The sequence below is a fragment of the Coturnix japonica genome, chromosome Z, assembly GCF_054131305.1.
Source record: "Coturnix japonica strain WE chromosome Z, WE-NBRP24, whole genome shotgun sequence".
NCBI classification, from domain to species: domain Eukaryota; kingdom Metazoa; phylum Chordata; class Aves; order Galliformes; family Phasianidae; genus Coturnix; species Coturnix japonica.
This window is the reverse complement of record NC_140702.1, coordinates 48,883,877-48,901,433: the sequence shown is the minus strand read 5'-3', so window position 1 is coordinate 48,901,433 and position 17,557 is coordinate 48,883,877. Positions and strand designations below refer to the sequence as shown.

Below are 17,557 nucleotides of genomic sequence, written 5' to 3'. Positions count from 1 at the left end.
CCATTATATCTACCTTTCCTTTCTTTTCTATTCCCTTCCTTTCCCTTCCTTTATACTTACCTTTGCTTCCTTTCTTTTATACTTTCCCTTCCTTTATACTTTCCATTCCCTTATACTTTCCTTTCCATTCCTATTTTTAAACTTACCCATTCCTTTCATTTATACTTTCTTATCCTTTCCAATATACTTACCTTTGCTTTCCTTTCTTTTATATTTTCCCTTCCTTTATACTTTCTTTTTCTTTATACTTTCCTTTCCTTTATACTTTTCTGTATACTTTCCTTTCCTTTACACTTTCATTTCAATTCCTATTTTTAAACTTAGCCTCTCCTTTCATTTATACTTTCCTTTCCTTTCCTTTCATACTTACCTTTGCTTTCCTTTCTTTTATAAATTCCCTTCTTTTATAATTCCCTTCCCTTTGCATTATACCTACATTCCCTTTCTGTTCTGTAACATTTTCCCTTAGACCTTCCTTTCCATTCCTTTTTTTTTTTTTAAATTAACCTTTCCTTTCCTTTTTATATACTTCCCTATCCTTACAATTCTACATACATTGACTTTCCTTTATACTTTGCTTTCCTTTCCATTATATCTACCTTTCCTTTCTTTTCTATTCCCTTCCTTTATACTTACCTTTGCTTCCTTTCTTTTATACTTTCCCTTCCTTTATACTTTCCATTCCCTTATACTTTCCTTTCCATTCCTATTTTTAAAATTACCCATTCCTTTCATTTATACTTTCTTATCCTTTCCAATATACTTACATTTGCTTTCCTTTCTTTTATACTTTCCCTTCCTTTATACTTTCCTTTTCTTTATACTTTCCCTTCCTTTATACTTTCCTTTTCTTTATACTTTCCTTTCCTTTATACTTTCCTTTTCTGTATACTTTCCTTTCCTTTACACTTTCATTTCAATTCCTATTTTTAAACTTAGCCTTCCTTTCATTTATACTTTCCTTTCCTTTCCTTTCATACTTACCTTTGCTTTCCTTTCTTTTATAAATTCCCTTCTTTTATAATTCCCTTCCCTTTGCATTATACCTACATTCCCTTTCTGTTCTGTAACATTTTCCTTTAGACCTTCCTTTCCATTCCTTTTTTTTTTTTTTAAATTAACCTTTCCTTTCCTTTTTTATATACTTCCCTATCCTTACAATTCTATATACACTGACTTTCCTTTATACATTGCTTTCCTTTCCATTATATCTACCTTTCCTTTCTTTTCTATTCCCTTCCTTTCCCTTCCTTTATACTTACCTTTGCTTCCTTTCTTTTATACTTTCCCTTCCTTTATACTTTCCATTCCCTTATACTTTCCTTTCCATTCCTATTTTTAAACTTACCCATTCCTTTCATTTATACTTTCTTATCCTTTCCAATATACTTACCTTTGCTTTCCATTCTTTTATACTTTCCCTTCCTTTATACTTTCCTTTCTTTTATACTTTCCCTTCCTTTATACTTTCCTTTTCTTTATACTTTCCTTTCCTTTATACTTTTCTGTATACTTTCCTTTCCTTTACACTTTCATTTCAATTCCTATTTTTAAACTTAGCCTCTCCTTTCATTTATACTTTCCTTTCCTTTCCTTTCATACTTACCTTTGCTTTCCTTTCTTTTATAAATTCCCTTCTTTCATAATTCCCTTCCCTTTGCATTATACCTACATTCCCTTTCTGTTTTGTAACATTTTCCTTTAGACCTTCCTATCCATTCCTTTTTTTTTTTTAAATTAACCTTTCCTTTCCTTTCTTATATACTTCCCTATCCTTACAATTCTACATACATTGACTTTCCTTCATACTTTGCTTTCCTTTCCATTATATCTACCTTTCCTTTCTTTTCTATTCCCTTCCTTTCCCTTCCTTTATACTTACCTTTGCTTCCTTTCTTTTATACTTTCCCTTCCTTTATACTTTCCATTCCCTTATACTTTCCTTTCCATTCCTATTTTTAAAATTACCCATTCCTTTCATTTATACATTCTTATCCTTTCCAATATACTTACCTTTGCTTTCCTTTCTTTTATACTTTCCCTTCCTTTATACTTTCCTTTTCTTTATACTTTCCTTTCCTTTATACTTTTCTTTTCTGTATACTTTCCTTTCCTTTACACTTTCATTTCAATTCCTATTTTTAAACTTAGCCTTTCCTTTCATTTATACTTTCCTTTCCTTTCCTTTCATACTTACCTTTGCTTTCCTTTCTTTTATAAATTCCCTTCTTTTATAATTTTCTTCCCTTTGCATTATACCTACATTCCCTTTCTGTTCTGTAACATTTTCCTTTAGACCTTCCTTTCCATTCCTTTTTTATTTTAAATTAACCTTTCCTTTCCTTTTTATATACTTCCCTATCCTTACAATTCTACATACATTGACTTTCCTTTATACATTGCTTTCCTTTCCATTATATCTACCTTTCCTTTCTTTTCTATTCCCTTCCTTTATACTTACCTTTGCTTCCTTTCTTTTATACTTTCCCTTCCTTTATACTTTCCATTCCCTTATACTTTCCTTTCCATTCCTATTTTTAAACTTACCCATTCCTTTCATTTATACTTTCTTATCCTTTCCAATATACTTACATTTGCTTTCCTTTCTTTTATACTTTCCCTTCCTTTATACTTTCCTTTTCTTTATACTTTCCCTTCCTTTATACTTTCCTTTTCTTTATACTTTCCTTTCCTTTATACTTTCCTTTTCTGTATACTTTCCTTTCCTTTACACTTTCATTTCAATTCCTATTTTTAAACTTAGCCTTCCTTTCATTTATACTTTCCTTTCCTTTCCTTTCATACTTACCTTTGCTTTCCTTTCTTTTATAAATTTTCTTCTTTTATAATTCCCTTCCCTTTGCATTATACCTACATTCCCTTTCTGTTCTGTAACATTTTCCTTTAGACCTTCCTTTCCATTCCTTTTTTTTTTTTTTAAATTAACCTTTCCTTTCCTTTTTTATATACTTCCCTATCCTTACAATTCTATATACACTGACTTTCCTTTATACATTGCTTTCCTTTCCATTATATCTACCTTTCCTTTCTTTTCTATTCCCTTCCTTTCCCTTCCTTTATACTTACCTTTGCTTCCTTTCTTTTATACTTTCCCTTCCTTTATACTTTCCATTCCCTTATACTTTCCTTTCCATTCCTATTTTTAAACTTACCCATTCCTTTCATTTATACTTTCTTATCCTTTCCAATATACTTACCTTTGCTTTCCATTCTTTTATACTTTCCCTTCCTTTATACTTTCCTTTCTTTTATACTTTCCCTTCCTTTATACTTTCCTTTTCTTTATACTTTCCTTTCCTTTATACTTTCCTTTTCTGTATACTTTCCTTTCCTTTACACTTTCATTTCAATTCCTATTTTTAAACTTAGCCTTCCTTTCATTTATACTTTCCTTTCCTTTCCTTTCATACCTACCTTTGCTTTCCTTTCTTTTATAAATTCCCTTCTTTTATAATTCCCTTCCCTTTGCATTATACCTACATTCCCTTTCTGTTCTGTAACATTTTCCCTTAGACCTTCCTTTCCATTCCTTTTTTTTTTTAAATTAACCTTTCCTTTCCTTTTTTATATACTTCCCTATCCTTACAATTCTACATACATTGACTTTCCTTTATACTTTGCTTTCCTTTCCATTATATCTACCTTTCCTTTCTTTTCTATTCCCTTCCTTTCCCTTCCTTTATACTTACCTTTGCTTCCTTTATTTTATACTTTCCCTTCCTTTATACTTTCCATTCCCTTATACTTTCCTTTCCATTCCTATTTTTAAAATTACCCATTCCTTTCATTTATACTTTCTTATCCTTTCCAATATACTTACCTTTGCTTTCCATTCTTTTATACTTTCCCTTCCTTTATACTTTCCTTTCTTTTATACTTTCCCTTCCTTTATACTTTCCTTTTCTTTATACTTTCCTTTCCTTTATACTTTCCTTTTCTGTATACTTTCCTTTCCTTTACACTTTCATTTCAATTCCTATTTTTAAACTTAGCCTCTCGTTTCATTTATACTTTCCTTTCCTTTCCTTTCATACTTACCTTTCCTTTCCTTTCTTTTATAAATTCCCTTCTTTTGTAATTCCCTTCCCTTTGCATTATACCTACATTCCCTTTCTGTTCTGTAACATTTTCCTTTAGACCTTCCTATCCATTCCTTTTTTTTTTTTAAATTAACCTTTCCTTTCCTTTCTTATATACTTCCCTATCCTTACAATTCTACATACATTGACTTTCCTTCATACTTTGCTTTCCTTTCCATTATATCTACCTTTCCTTTCTTTTCTATTCCCTTCCTTTATACTTACCTTTGCTTCCTTTCTTTTATACTTTCCCTTCCTTTATACTTTCCATTCCCTTATACTTTCCTTTCCATTCCTATTTTTAAACTTACCCATTCCTTTCATTTATACTTTCTTATCCTTTCCAATATACTTACATTTGCTTTCCTTTCTTTTATACTTTCCCTTCCTTTATACTTTCCTTTTCTTTATACTTTCCCTTCCTTTATACTTTCCTTTTCTTTATACTTTCCTTTCCTTTATACTTTCCTTTTCTGTATACTTTCCTTTCCTTTACACTTTCATTTCAATTCCTATTTTTAAACTTACCCTTTCCTTTCATTTATACTTTCCTTTCCTTTCCTTTCATACTTACCTTTGCTTTCCTTTCTTTTATAAATTTTCTTCTTTTATAATTCTTTTCCCTTTGCATTATACCTACATTCCCTTTCTGTTCTGTAACATTTTCCTTTAGACCTTCCTTTCCATTCCTTTTTTTTTTTTTTAAATTAACCTTTCCTTTCCTTTTTTATATACTTCCCTATCCTTACAATTCTATATACACTGACTTTCCTTTATACATTGCTTTCCTTTCCATTATATCTACCTTTCCTTTCTTTTCTATTCCCTTCCTTTCCCTTCCTTTATACTTACCTTTGCTTCCTTTCTTTTATACTTTCCCTTCCTTTATACTTTCCATTCCCTTATACTTTCCTTTCCATTCCTATTTTTAAAATTACCCATTCCTTTCATTTATACTTTCTTATCCTTTCCAATATACTTACCTTTGCTTTCCATTCTTTTATACTTTCCCTTCCTTTATACTTTCCTTTCTTTTATACTTTCCCTTCCTTTATACTTTCCTTTTCTTTATACTTTCCTTTCCTTTATACTTTCCTTTTCTGTATACTTTCCTTTCCTTTACACTTTCATTTCAATTCCTATTTTTAAACTTAGCCTCTCCTTTCATTTATACTTCCCTTTCCTTTCCTTTCATACCTACCTTTGCTTTCCTTTCTTTTATAAATTCCCTTCTTTTATAATTCCCTTCCCTTTGCATTATACCTACATTCCCTTTCTGTTCTGTAACATTTTCCCTTAGACCTTCCTTTCCATTCCTTTTTTTTTTTAAATTAACCTTTCCTTTCCTTTTTTATATACTTCCCTATCCTTACAATTCTACATACATTGACTTTCCTTTATACTTTGCTTTCCTTTCCATTATATCTACCTTTCCTTTCTTTTCTATTCCCTTCCTTTCCCTTCCTTTATACTTACCTTTGCTTCCTTTCTTTTATACTTTCCCTTCCTTTATACTTTCCATTCCCTTATACTTTCCTTTCCATTCCTATTTTTAAACTTACCCATTCCTTTCATTTATACTTTCTTATCCTTTCCAATATACTTACCTTTGCTTTCCATTCTTTTATACTTTCCCTTCCTTTATACTTTCCTTTCTTTTATACTTTCCCTTCCTTTATACTTTCCTTTTCTTTATACTTTCCTTTCCTTTATACTTTCCTTTTCTGTATACTTTCCTTTCCTTTACACTTTCATTTCAATTCCTATTTTTAAACTTAGCCTCTCCTTTCATTTATACTTCCCTTTCCTTTCCTTTCATACCTACCTTTGCTTTCCTTTCTTTTATAAATTCCCTTCTTTTATAATTCCCTTCCCTTTGCATTATACCTACATTCCCTTTCTGTTCTGTAACATTTTCCCTTAGACTTTCCTTTCCATTCCTTTTTTTTTTTAAATTAACCTTTCCTTTCCTTTTTTATATACTTCCCTATCCTTACAATTCTACATACATTGACTTTCCTTTATACTTTGCTTTCCTTTCCATTATATCTACCTTTCCTTTCTTTTCTATTCCCTTCCTTTCCCTTCCTTTATACTTACCTTTGCTTCCTTTATTTTATACTTTCCCTTCCTTTATACTTTCCTTTCTTTTATACTTTCCCTTCCTTTATACTTTCCTTTTCTTTATACTTTCCTTTCCTTTATACTTTCCTTTTCTGTATACTTTCCTTTCCTTTACACTTTCATTTCAATTCCTATTTTTAAACTTAGCCTCTCGTTTCATTTATACTTTCCTTTCCTTTCCTTTCATACTTACCTTTCCTTTCCTTTCTTTTATAAATTCCCTTCTTTTATAATTCCCTTCCCTTTGCATTATACCTACATTCCCTTTCTGTTCTGTAACATTTTCCTTTAGACCTTCCTTTCCATTCCTTTTTTATTTTAAATTAACCTTTCCTTTCCATTTTTATATACTTCCCTATCCTTACAATTCTACATACATTGACTTTCCTTTATACATTGCTTTCCTTTCCATTATATCTACCTTTCCTTTCTTTTCTATTCCCTTCCTTTCCCTTCCTTTATACTTACCTTTGCTTCCTTTCTTTTATACTTTCCCTTCCTTTATACTTTCCATTCCCTTATACTTTCCTTTCCATTCCTATTTTTAAACTTACCCATTCCTTTCATTTATACTTTCTTATCCTTTCCAATATACTTACCTTTGCTTTCCTTTCTTTTCTATTTTCCCTTCCTTTATACTTTCTTTTTCTTTATACTTTCCTTTCCTTTATACTTTTCTGTATACTTTCCTTTCCTTTACACTTTCATTTCAATTCCTATTTTTAAACTTAGCCTCTCCTTTCATTTATACTTTCCTTTCCTTTCATACTTACCTTTGCTTTCCTTTCTTTTATAAATTCCCTTCTTTTATAATTCCCTTCCCTTTGCATTATACCTACATTCCCTTTCTGTTCTGTAACATTTTCCCTTAGACCTTCCTTTCCATTCCTTTTTTTTTTTTTAAATTAACCTTTCCTTTCCTTTTTATATACTTCCCTATCCTTACAATTCTACATACATTGACTTTCCTTTATACTTTGCTTTCCTTTCCATTATATCTACCTTTCCTTTCTTTTCTATTCCCTTCCTTTATACTTACCTTTGCTTCCTTTCTTTTATACTTTCCCTTCCTTTATACTTTCCATTCCCTTATACTTTCCTTTCCATTCCTATTTTTAAAATTACCCATTCCTTTCATTTATACTTTCTTATCCTTTCCAATATACTTACATTTGCTTTCCTTTCTTTTATACTTTCCCTTCCTTTATACTTTCCTTTTCTTTATACTTTCCCTTCCTTTATACTTTCCTTTTCTTTATACTTTCCTTTCCTTTATACTTTCCTTTTCTGTATACTTTCCTTTCCTTTACACTTTCATTTCAATTCCTATTTTTAAACTTAGCCTTCCTTTCATTTATACTTTCCTTTCCTTTCCTTTCATACTTACCTTTGCTTTCCTTTCTTTTATAAATTCCCTTCTTTTATAATTCCCTTCCCTTTGCATTATACCTACATTCCCTTTCTGTTCTGTAACATTTTCCTTTAGACCTTCCTTTCCATTCCTTTTTTTTTTTTTTAAATTAACCTTTCCTTTCCTTTTTTATATACTTCCCTATCCTTACAATTCTATATACACTGACTTTCCTTTATACATTGCTTTCCTTTCCATTATATCTACCTTTCCTTTCTTTTCTATTCCCTTCCTTTCCCTTCCTTTATACTTACCTTTGCTTCCTTTCTTTTATACTTTCCCTTCCTTTATACTTTCCATTCCCTTATACTTTCCTTTCCATTCCTATTTTTAAACTTACCCATTCCTTTCATTTATACTTTCTTATCCTTTCCAATATACTTACCTTTGCTTTCCATTCTTTTATACTTTCCCTTCCTTTATACTTTCCTTTCTTTTATACTTTCCCTTCCTTTATACTTTCCTTTTCTTTATACTTTCCTTTCCTTTATACTTTTCTGTATACTTTCCTTTCCTTTACACTTTCATTTCAATTCCTATTTTTAAACTTAGCCTCTCCTTTCATTTATACTTTCCTTTCCTTTCCTTTCATACTTACCTTTGCTTTCCTTTCTTTTATAAATTCCCTTCTTTCATAATTCCCTTCCCTTTGCATTATACCTACATTCCCTTTCTGTTTTGTAACATTTTCCTTTAGACCTTCCTATCCATTCCTTTTTTTTTTTTAAATTAACCTTTCCTTTCCTTTCTTATATACTTCCCTATCCTTACAATTCTACATACATTGACTTTCCTTCATACTTTGCTTTCCTTTCCATTATATCTACCTTTCCTTTCTTTTCTATTCCCTTCCTTTCCCTTCCTTTATACTTACCTTTGCTTCCTTTCTTTTATACTTTCCCTTCCTTTATACTTTCCATTCCCTTATACTTTCCTTTCCATTCCTATTTTTAAAATTACCCATTCCTTTCATTTATACATTCTTATCCTTTCCAATATACTTACCTTTGCTTTCCTTTCTTTTATACTTTCCCTTCCTTTATACTTTCCTTTTCTTTATACTTTCCTTTCCTTTATACTTTTCTTTTCTGTATACTTTCCTTTCCTTTACACTTTCATTTCAATTCCTATTTTTAAACTTAGCCTTTCCTTTCATTTATACTTTCCTTTCCTTTCCTTTCATACTTACCTTTGCTTTCCTTTCTTTTATAAATTCCCTTCTTTTATAATTTTCTTCCCTTTGCATTATACCTACATTCCCTTTCTGTTCTGTAACATTTTCCTTTAGACCTTCCTTTCCATTCCTTTTTTATTTTAAATTAACCTTTCCTTTCCTTTTTATATACTTCCCTATCCTTACAATTCTACATACATTGACTTTCCTTTATACATTGCTTTCCTTTCCATTATATCTACCTTTCCTTTCTTTTCTATTCCCTTCCTTTATACTTACCTTTGCTTCCTTTCTTTTATACTTTCCCTTCCTTTATACTTTCCATTCCCTTATACTTTCCTTTCCATTCCTATTTTTAAACTTACCCATTCCTTTCATTTATACTTTCTTATCCTTTCCAATATACTTACATTTGCTTTCCTTTCTTTTATACTTTCCCTTCCTTTATACTTTCCTTTTCTTTATACTTTCCCTTCCTTTATACTTTCCTTTTCTTTATACTTTCCTTTCCTTTATACTTTCCTTTTCTGTATACTTTCCTTTCCTTTACACTTTCATTTCAATTCCTATTTTTAAACTTAGCCTTCCTTTCATTTATACTTTCCTTTCCTTTCCTTTCATACTTACCTTTGCTTTCCTTTCTTTTATAAATTTTCTTCTTTTATAATTCCCTTCCCTTTGCATTATACCTACATTCCCTTTCTGTTCTGTAACATTTTCCTTTAGACCTTCCTTTCCATTCCTTTTTTTTTTTTTTAAATTAACCTTTCCTTTCCTTTTTTATATACTTCCCTATCCTTACAATTCTATATACACTGACTTTCCTTTATACATTGCTTTCCTTTCCATTATATCTACCTTTCCTTTCTTTTCTATTCCCTTCCTTTCCCTTCCTTTATACTTACCTTTGCTTCCTTTCTTTTATACTTTCCCTTCCTTTATACTTTCCATTCCCTTATACTTTCCTTTCCATTCCTATTTTTAAACTTACCCATTCCTTTCATTTATACTTTCTTATCCTTTCCAATATACTTACCTTTGCTTTCCATTCTTTTATACTTTCCCTTCCTTTATACTTTCCTTTCTTTTATACTTTCCCTTCCTTTATACTTTCCTTTTCTTTATACTTTCCTTTCCTTTATACTTTCCTTTTCTGTATACTTTCCTTTCCTTTACACTTTCATTTCAATTCCTATTTTTAAACTTAGCCTTCCTTTCATTTATACTTTCCTTTCCTTTCCTTTCATACCTACCTTTGCTTTCCTTTCTTTTATAAATTCCCTTCTTTTATAATTCCCTTCCCTTTGCATTATACCTACATTCCCTTTCTGTTCTGTAACATTTTCCCTTAGACCTTCCTTTCCATTCCTTTTTTTTTTTAAATTAACCTTTCCTTTCCTTTTTTATATACTTCCCTATCCTTACAATTCTACATACATTGACTTTCCTTTATACTTTGCTTTCCTTTCCATTATATCTACCTTTCCTTTCTTTTCTATTCCCTTCCTTTCCCTTCCTTTATACTTACCTTTGCTTCCTTTATTTTATACTTTCCCTTCCTTTATACTTTCCATTCCCTTATACTTTCCTTTCCATTCCTATTTTTAAAATTACCCATTCCTTTCATTTATACTTTCTTATCCTTTCCAATATACTTACCTTTGCTTTCCATTCTTTTATACTTTCCCTTCCTTTATACTTTCCTTTCTTTTATACTTTCCCTTCCTTTATACTTTCCTTTTCTTTATACTTTCCTTTCCTTTATACTTTCCTTTTCTGTATACTTTCCTTTCCTTTACACTTTCATTTCAATTCCTATTTTTAAACTTAGCCTCTCGTTTCATTTATACTTTCCTTTCCTTTCCTTTCATACTTACCTTTCCTTTCCTTTCTTTTATAAATTCCCTTCTTTTGTAATTCCCTTCCCTTTGCATTATACCTACATTCCCTTTCTGTTCTGTAACATTTTCCTTTAGACCTTCCTATCCATTCCTTTTTTTTTTTTAAATTAACCTTTCCTTTCCTTTCTTATATACTTCCCTATCCTTACAATTCTACATACATTGACTTTCCTTCATACTTTGCTTTCCTTTCCATTATATCTACCTTTCCTTTCTTTTCTATTCCCTTCCTTTATACTTACCTTTGCTTCCTTTCTTTTATACTTTCCCTTCCTTTATACTTTCCATTCCCTTATACTTTCCTTTCCATTCCTATTTTTAAACTTACCCATTCCTTTCATTTATACTTTCTTATCCTTTCCAATATACTTACATTTGCTTTCCTTTCTTTTATACTTTCCCTTCCTTTATACTTTCCTTTTCTTTATACTTTCCCTTCCTTTATACTTTCCTTTTCTTTATACTTTCCTTTCCTTTATACTTTCCTTTTCTGTATACTTTCCTTTCCTTTACACTTTCATTTCAATTCCTATTTTTAAACTTACCCTTTCCTTTCATTTATACTTTCCTTTCCTTTCCTTTCATACTTACCTTTGCTTTCCTTTCTTTTATAAATTTTCTTCTTTTATAATTCCCTTCCCTTTGCATTATACCTACATTCCCTTTCTGTTCTGTAACATTTTCCTTTAGACCTTCCTTTCCATTCCTTTTTTTTTTTTTTAAATTAACCTTTCCTTTCCTTTTTTATATACTTCCCTATCCTTACAATTCTATATACACTGACTTTCCTTTATACATTGCTTTCCTTTCCATTATATCTACCTTTCCTTTCTTTTCTATTCCCTTCCTTTCCCTTCCTTTATACTTACCTTTGCTTCCTTTCTTTTATACTTTCCCTTCCTTTATACTTTCCATTCCCTTATACTTTCCTTTCCATTCCTATTTTTAAAATTACCCATTCCTTTCATTTATACTTTCTTATCCTTTCCAATATACTTACCTTTGCTTTCCATTCTTTTATACTTTCCCTTCCTTTATACTTTCCTTTCTTTTATACTTTCCCTTCCTTTATACTTTCCTTTTCTTTATACTTTCCTTTCCTTTATACTTTCCTTTTCTGTATACTTTCCTTTCCTTTACACTTTCATTTCAATTCCTATTTTTAAACTTAGCCTCTCCTTTCATTTATACTTCCCTTTCCTTTCCTTTCATACCTACCTTTGCTTTCCTTTCTTTTATAAATTCCCTTCTTTTATAATTCCCTTCCCTTTGCATTATACCTACATTCCCTTTCTGTTCTGTAACATTTTCCCTTAGACCTTCCTTTCCATTCCTTTTTTTTTTTAAATTAACCTTTCCTTTCCTTTTTTATATACTTCCCTATCCTTACAATTCTACATACATTGACTTTCCTTTATACTTTGCTTTCCTTTCCATTATATCTACCTTTCCTTTCTTTTCTATTCCCTTCCTTTCCCTTCCTTTATACTTACCTTTGCTTCCTTTCTTTTATACTTTCCCTTCCTTTATACTTTCCATTCCCTTATACTTTCCTTTCCATTCCTATTTTTAAACTTACCCATTCCTTTCATTTATACTTTCTTATCCTTTCCAATATACTTACCTTTGCTTTCCATTCTTTTATACTTTCCCTTCCTTTATACTTTCCTTTCTTTTATACTTTCCCTTCCTTTATACTTTCCTTTTCTTTATACTTTCCTTTCCTTTATACTTTCCTTTTCTGTATACTTTCCTTTCCTTTACACTTTCATTTCAATTCCTATTTTTAAACTTAGCCTCTCCTTTCATTTATACTTCCCTTTCCTTTCCTTTCATACCTACCTTTGCTTTCCTTTCTTTTATAAATTCCCTTCTTTTATAATTCCCTTCCCTTTGCATTATACCTACATTCCCTTTCTGTTCTGTAACATTTTCCCTTAGACTTTCCTTTCCATTCCTTTTTTTTTTTAAATTAACCTTTCCTTTCCTTTTTTATATACTTCCCTATCCTTACAATTCTACATACATTGACTTTCCTTTATACTTTGCTTTCCTTTCCATTATATCTACCTTTCCTTTCTTTTCTATTCCCTTCCTTTCCCTTCCTTTATACTTACCTTTGCTTCCTTTATTTTATACTTTCCCTTCCTTTATACTTTCCTTTCTTTTATACTTTCCCTTCCTTTATACTTTCCTTTTCTTTATACTTTCCTTTCCTTTATACTTTCCTTTTCTGTATACTTTCCTTTCCTTTACACTTTCATTTCAATTCCTATTTTTAAACTTAGCCTCTCGTTTCATTTATACTTTCCTTTCCTTTCCTTTCATACTTACCTTTCCTTTCCTTTCTTTTATAAATTCCCTTCTTTTATAATTCCCTTCCCTTTGCATTATACCTACATTCCCTTTCTGTTCTGTAACATTTTCCTTTAGACCTTCCTATCCATTCCTTTTTTTTTTTAAATTAACCTTTCCTTTCCTTTCTTATATACTTCCTTATCCTTACAATTCTACATACATTGACTTTCCTTCATACTTTGCTTTCCTTTCCATTATATCTACCTTTCCTTTCTTTTCTATTCCCTTCCTTTCCCTTCCTTTATACTTACCTTTGCTTCCTTTCTTTTATACTTTCCCTTCCTTTATACTTTCCATTCCCTTATACTTTCCTTTCCATTCCTATTTTTAATATTACCCATTCCTTTCATTTATACTTTCTTATCCTTTCCAATATACTTACCTTTGCTTTCCTTTCTTTTATACTTTCCCTTCCTTTATACTTTCCTTTTCTTTATACTTTCCTTTCCTTTATACTTTCCTTTTCTGTATACTTTCCTTTCCTTTACACTTTCATTTCAATTCCTATTTTTAAACTTACCCTTTCCTTTCATTTATACTTTCCTTTCCTTTCCTTTCATACTTACCTTTGCTTTCCTTTCTTTTATAAATTTTCTTCTTTTATAATTCCCTTCCCTTTGCATTATACCTACATTCCCTTTCTGTTCTGTAACATTTTCCTTTAGACCTTCCTTTCCATTCCTTTTTTTTTTTTTTAAATTAACCTTTCCTTTCCTTTTTTATATACTTCCCTATCCTTACAATTCTATATACACTGACTTTCCTTTATACATTGCTTTCCTTTCCATTATATCTACCTTTCCTTTCTTTTCTATTCCCTTCCTTTCCCTTCCTTTATACTTACCTTTGCTTCCTTTCTTTTATACTTTCCCTTCCTTTATACTTTCCATTCCCTTATACTTTCCTTTCCATTCCTATTTTTAAACTTACCCATTCCTTTCATTTATACTTTCTTATCCTTTCCAATATACTTACCTTTGCTTTCCATTCTTTTATACTTTCCCTTCCTTTATACTTTCCTTTCTTTTATACTTTCCCTTCCTTTATACTTTCCTTTTCTTTATACTTTCCTTTCCTTTATACTTTCCTTTTCTGTATACTTTCCTTTCCTTTACACTTTCATTTCAATTCCTATTTTTAAACTTAGCCTCTCCTTTCATTTATACTTCCCTTTCCTTTCCTTTCATACCTACCTTTGCTTTCCTTTCTTTTATAAATTCCCTTCTTTTATAATTCCCTTCCCTTTGCATTATACCTACATTCCCTTTCTGTTCTGTAACATTTTCCCTTAGACCTTCCTTTCCATTCCTTTTTTTTTTTAAATTAACCTTTCCTTTCCTTTTTTATATACTTCCCTATCCTTACAATTCTACATACATTGACTTTCCTTTATACTTTGCTTTCCTTTCCATTATATCTACCTTTCCTTTCTTTTCTATTCCCTTCCTTTCCCTTCCTTTATACTTACCTTTGCTTCCTTTCTTTTATACTTTCCCTTCCTTTATACTTTCCATTCCCTTATACTTTCCTTTCCATTCCTATTTTTAAACTTACCCATTCCTTTCATTTATACTTTCTTATCCTTTCCAATTTACTTACCTTTGCTTTCCATTCTTTTATACTTTCCCTTCCTTTATACTTTCCTTTCTTTTATACTTTCCCTTCCTTTATACTTTCCTTTTCTTTATACTTTCCTTTCCTTTATACTTTCCTTTTCTGTATACTTTCCTTTCCTTTACACTTTCATTTCAATTCCTATTTTTAAACTTAGCCTCTCCTTTCATTTATACTTCCCTTTCCTTTCCTTTCATACCTACCTTTGCTTTCCTTTCTTTTATAAATTCCCTTCTTTTATAATTCCCTTCCCTTTGCATTATACCTACATTCCCTTTCTGTTCTGTAACATTTTCCCTTAGACCTTCCTTTCCATTCCTTTTTTTTTTTAAATTAACCTTTCCTTTCCTTTTTTATATACTTCCCTATCCTTACAATTCTACATACATTGACTTTCCTTTATACTTTGCTTTCCTTTCCATTATATCTACCTTTCCTTTCTTTTCTATTCCCTTCCTTTCCCTTCCTTTATACTTACCTTTGCTTCCTTTATTTTATACTTTCCCTTCCTTTATACTTTCCTTTCTTTTATACTTTCCCTTCCTTTATACTTTCCTTTTCTTTATACTTTCCTTTCCTTTATACTTTCCTTTTCTGTATACTTTCCTTTCCTTTACACTTTCATTTCAATTCCTATTTTTAAACTTAGCCTCTCGTTTCATTTATACTTTCCTTTCCTTTCCTTTCATACTTACCTTTCCTTTCCTTTCTTTTATAAATTCCCTTCTTTTATAATTCCCTTCCCTTTGCATTATACCTACATTCCCTTTCTGTTCTGTAACATTTTCCTTTAGACCTTCCTATCCATTCCTTTTTTTTTTTAAATTAACCTTTCCTTTCCTTTCTTATATACTTCCTTATCCTTACAATTCTACATACATTGACTTTCCTTCATACTTTGCTTTCCTTTCCATTATATCTACCTTTCCTTTCTTTTCTATTCCCTTCCTTTCCCTTCCTTTATACTTACCTTTGCTTCCTTTCTTTTATACTTTCCCTTCCTTTATACTTTCCATTCCCTTATACTTTCCTTTCCATTCCTATTTTTAATATTACCCATTCCTTTCATTTATACTTTCTTATCCTTTCCAATATACTTACCTTTGCTTTCCTTTCTTTTATACTTTCCCTTCCTTTATACTTTCCTTTTCTTTATACTTTCCTTTCCTTTATACTTTCCTTTTCTGTATACTTTCCTTTCCTTTACACTTTCATTTCAATTCCTATTTTTAAACTTAGCCTCTCCTTTCATTTATACTTTCCTTTCCTTTCATACTTACCTTTGCTTTCCTTTCTTTTATAAATTCCCTTCTTTTATAATTCCCTTCCCTTTGAATTATACCTACATTCCCTTTCTGTTCTGTAACATTTTCCCTTAGACCTTCCTTTCCATTCCTTTTTTTTTTTTTAATTAACCTTTCCTTTCCTTTTTTATATACTTCCCTATCCTTACAATTCTACATACATTGACTTTCCTTTATACTTTGCTTTCCTTTCCATTATATCTACCTTTCCTTTCTTTTCTATTCCCTTCCTTTCCCTTCCTTTATACTTACCTTTGCTTCCTTTCTTTTATACTTTCCCTTCCTTTATACTTTCCATTCCCTTATACTTTCCTTTCCATTCCTATTTTTAAAATTACCCATTCCTTTCATTTATACTTTCTTATCCTTTCCAATATACTTACCTTTGCTTTCCTTTCTTTTATACTTTCCCTTCCTTTGTACTTTCCTTTTCTGTATACTTTCCTTTCCTTTACACTTTCATTTCAATTCCTATTTTTAAACTTAGACTTTCCTTTCATTTATACTTTCCTTTCATATTTACCTTTGCTTTCCTTTCTTTTATAAATTCCCTTCTTTTATAATTCCCTTCCCTTTGCATTATACCTACATTCCCTTTCTGTTCTGTAACATTTTGTTTAGACCTTCCTTTCCTTTCCATTCCTTTTTTTTTTTTTTTAAATTTATCTTTCCTTTCCTTTTTTATATACTTCCCTATCCTTGCAATTCTACATATATTGACTTTCCTTTATACATTGCTTTCCTTTCCATTATATCTACCTTTCCTTTCTTTTCTATTCCCCTCCTTTCCCTTCCTTTATACTTACCTTTGCTTCCTTTCTTTTATACTTTCCCTTCCTTTATACTTTCCATTCCTTTATACTTTCCATTCCTATTTTTAAACTTACCCATTCCTTTCATTTATACTTTCTTATCCTTTCCAATATACTTACCTTTGCTTTCCTTTCTTTTATACTTTCCCTTCCTTTATACTTTCCTTTTCTTTATACTTTCCTTTCCATTATACTTTCCTTTCTTTTGTACCTTCCTTTCCTTTACACTTTCCTTTCCTTAGCATACCTTTATACTTTCCTTTCGTTTATACTTTGCTTTTCTTTCCTTTCATTTATTTTTTTCTTATTTTCTTCCTTCCCCCCCCTCACCCCCCCTTTTTTCTGTTCTTATATATTTTTTATTTCATTTTCTTTTCCTTTTCCTTCCCCCCCCCCCCTTTTCTTCTTTTCTCTTTACTTTTTCTTTTTTTTGTACTTATTTTTCTTGCCTTCTTTCCTTATCCTTTGGCTTTTTCTTCCTCTTTTTGTTTTGTTTTTCTTCCCCATTTTCTTTCCCTTCTCCTTTTTCGATTCTTTTTCTTCCCAAATCTTCTTCTATTTTCTTTCCTGTTTTCTTCCCTCGTCTTTCTTCCCCTTTTATCTTTTACTTTCTGTTTTATGTTTTTTTTTTCCCTGTGTCTTTTTCTTTACCTTTTTCTTCCCTACCTCCATTTTATTTTTCTTCTTTCTTGCTTTCTTTTTCATTTTCATTTTCTTTACATTTTTCTTCCGCTTTTCTCATTATTTTTTATTTCTTGC

The 17,557-nt window shown here is 30.4% G+C and overlaps 1 protein-coding gene and 1 long non-coding RNA gene across 7 annotated transcripts in view; one reads left to right on the top strand and one right to left on the bottom strand.

The window, feature by feature from the left end:
* LOC146753972 (uncharacterized) overlaps positions 1 to 17,557 on the bottom strand; it is a 147,664-nt gene that overhangs the window by 19,467 nt on the left and 110,640 nt on the right. For 2 of the 6 annotated variants that reach the window (XR_014940109.1, XR_014940112.1), the window contains exon 1: positions 1 to 17,557. This exon is cut by the window's left edge and continues 14,498 nt beyond it. The exons of 1 other annotated variant lie outside the window; for it this stretch is intronic. This is a non-coding gene — a long non-coding RNA (uncharacterized LOC146753972). 3 more of the 6 variants (XR_014940110.1, XR_014940111.1, XR_014940113.1) reach the window with 3 other exon arrangements.
* LOC146753980 (putative COBW domain-containing protein 7) overlaps positions 1 to 17,557 on the top strand; it is a 69,046-nt gene that overhangs the window by 48,008 nt on the left and 3,481 nt on the right. The gene's annotated exons all lie outside the window — the stretch shown is intronic.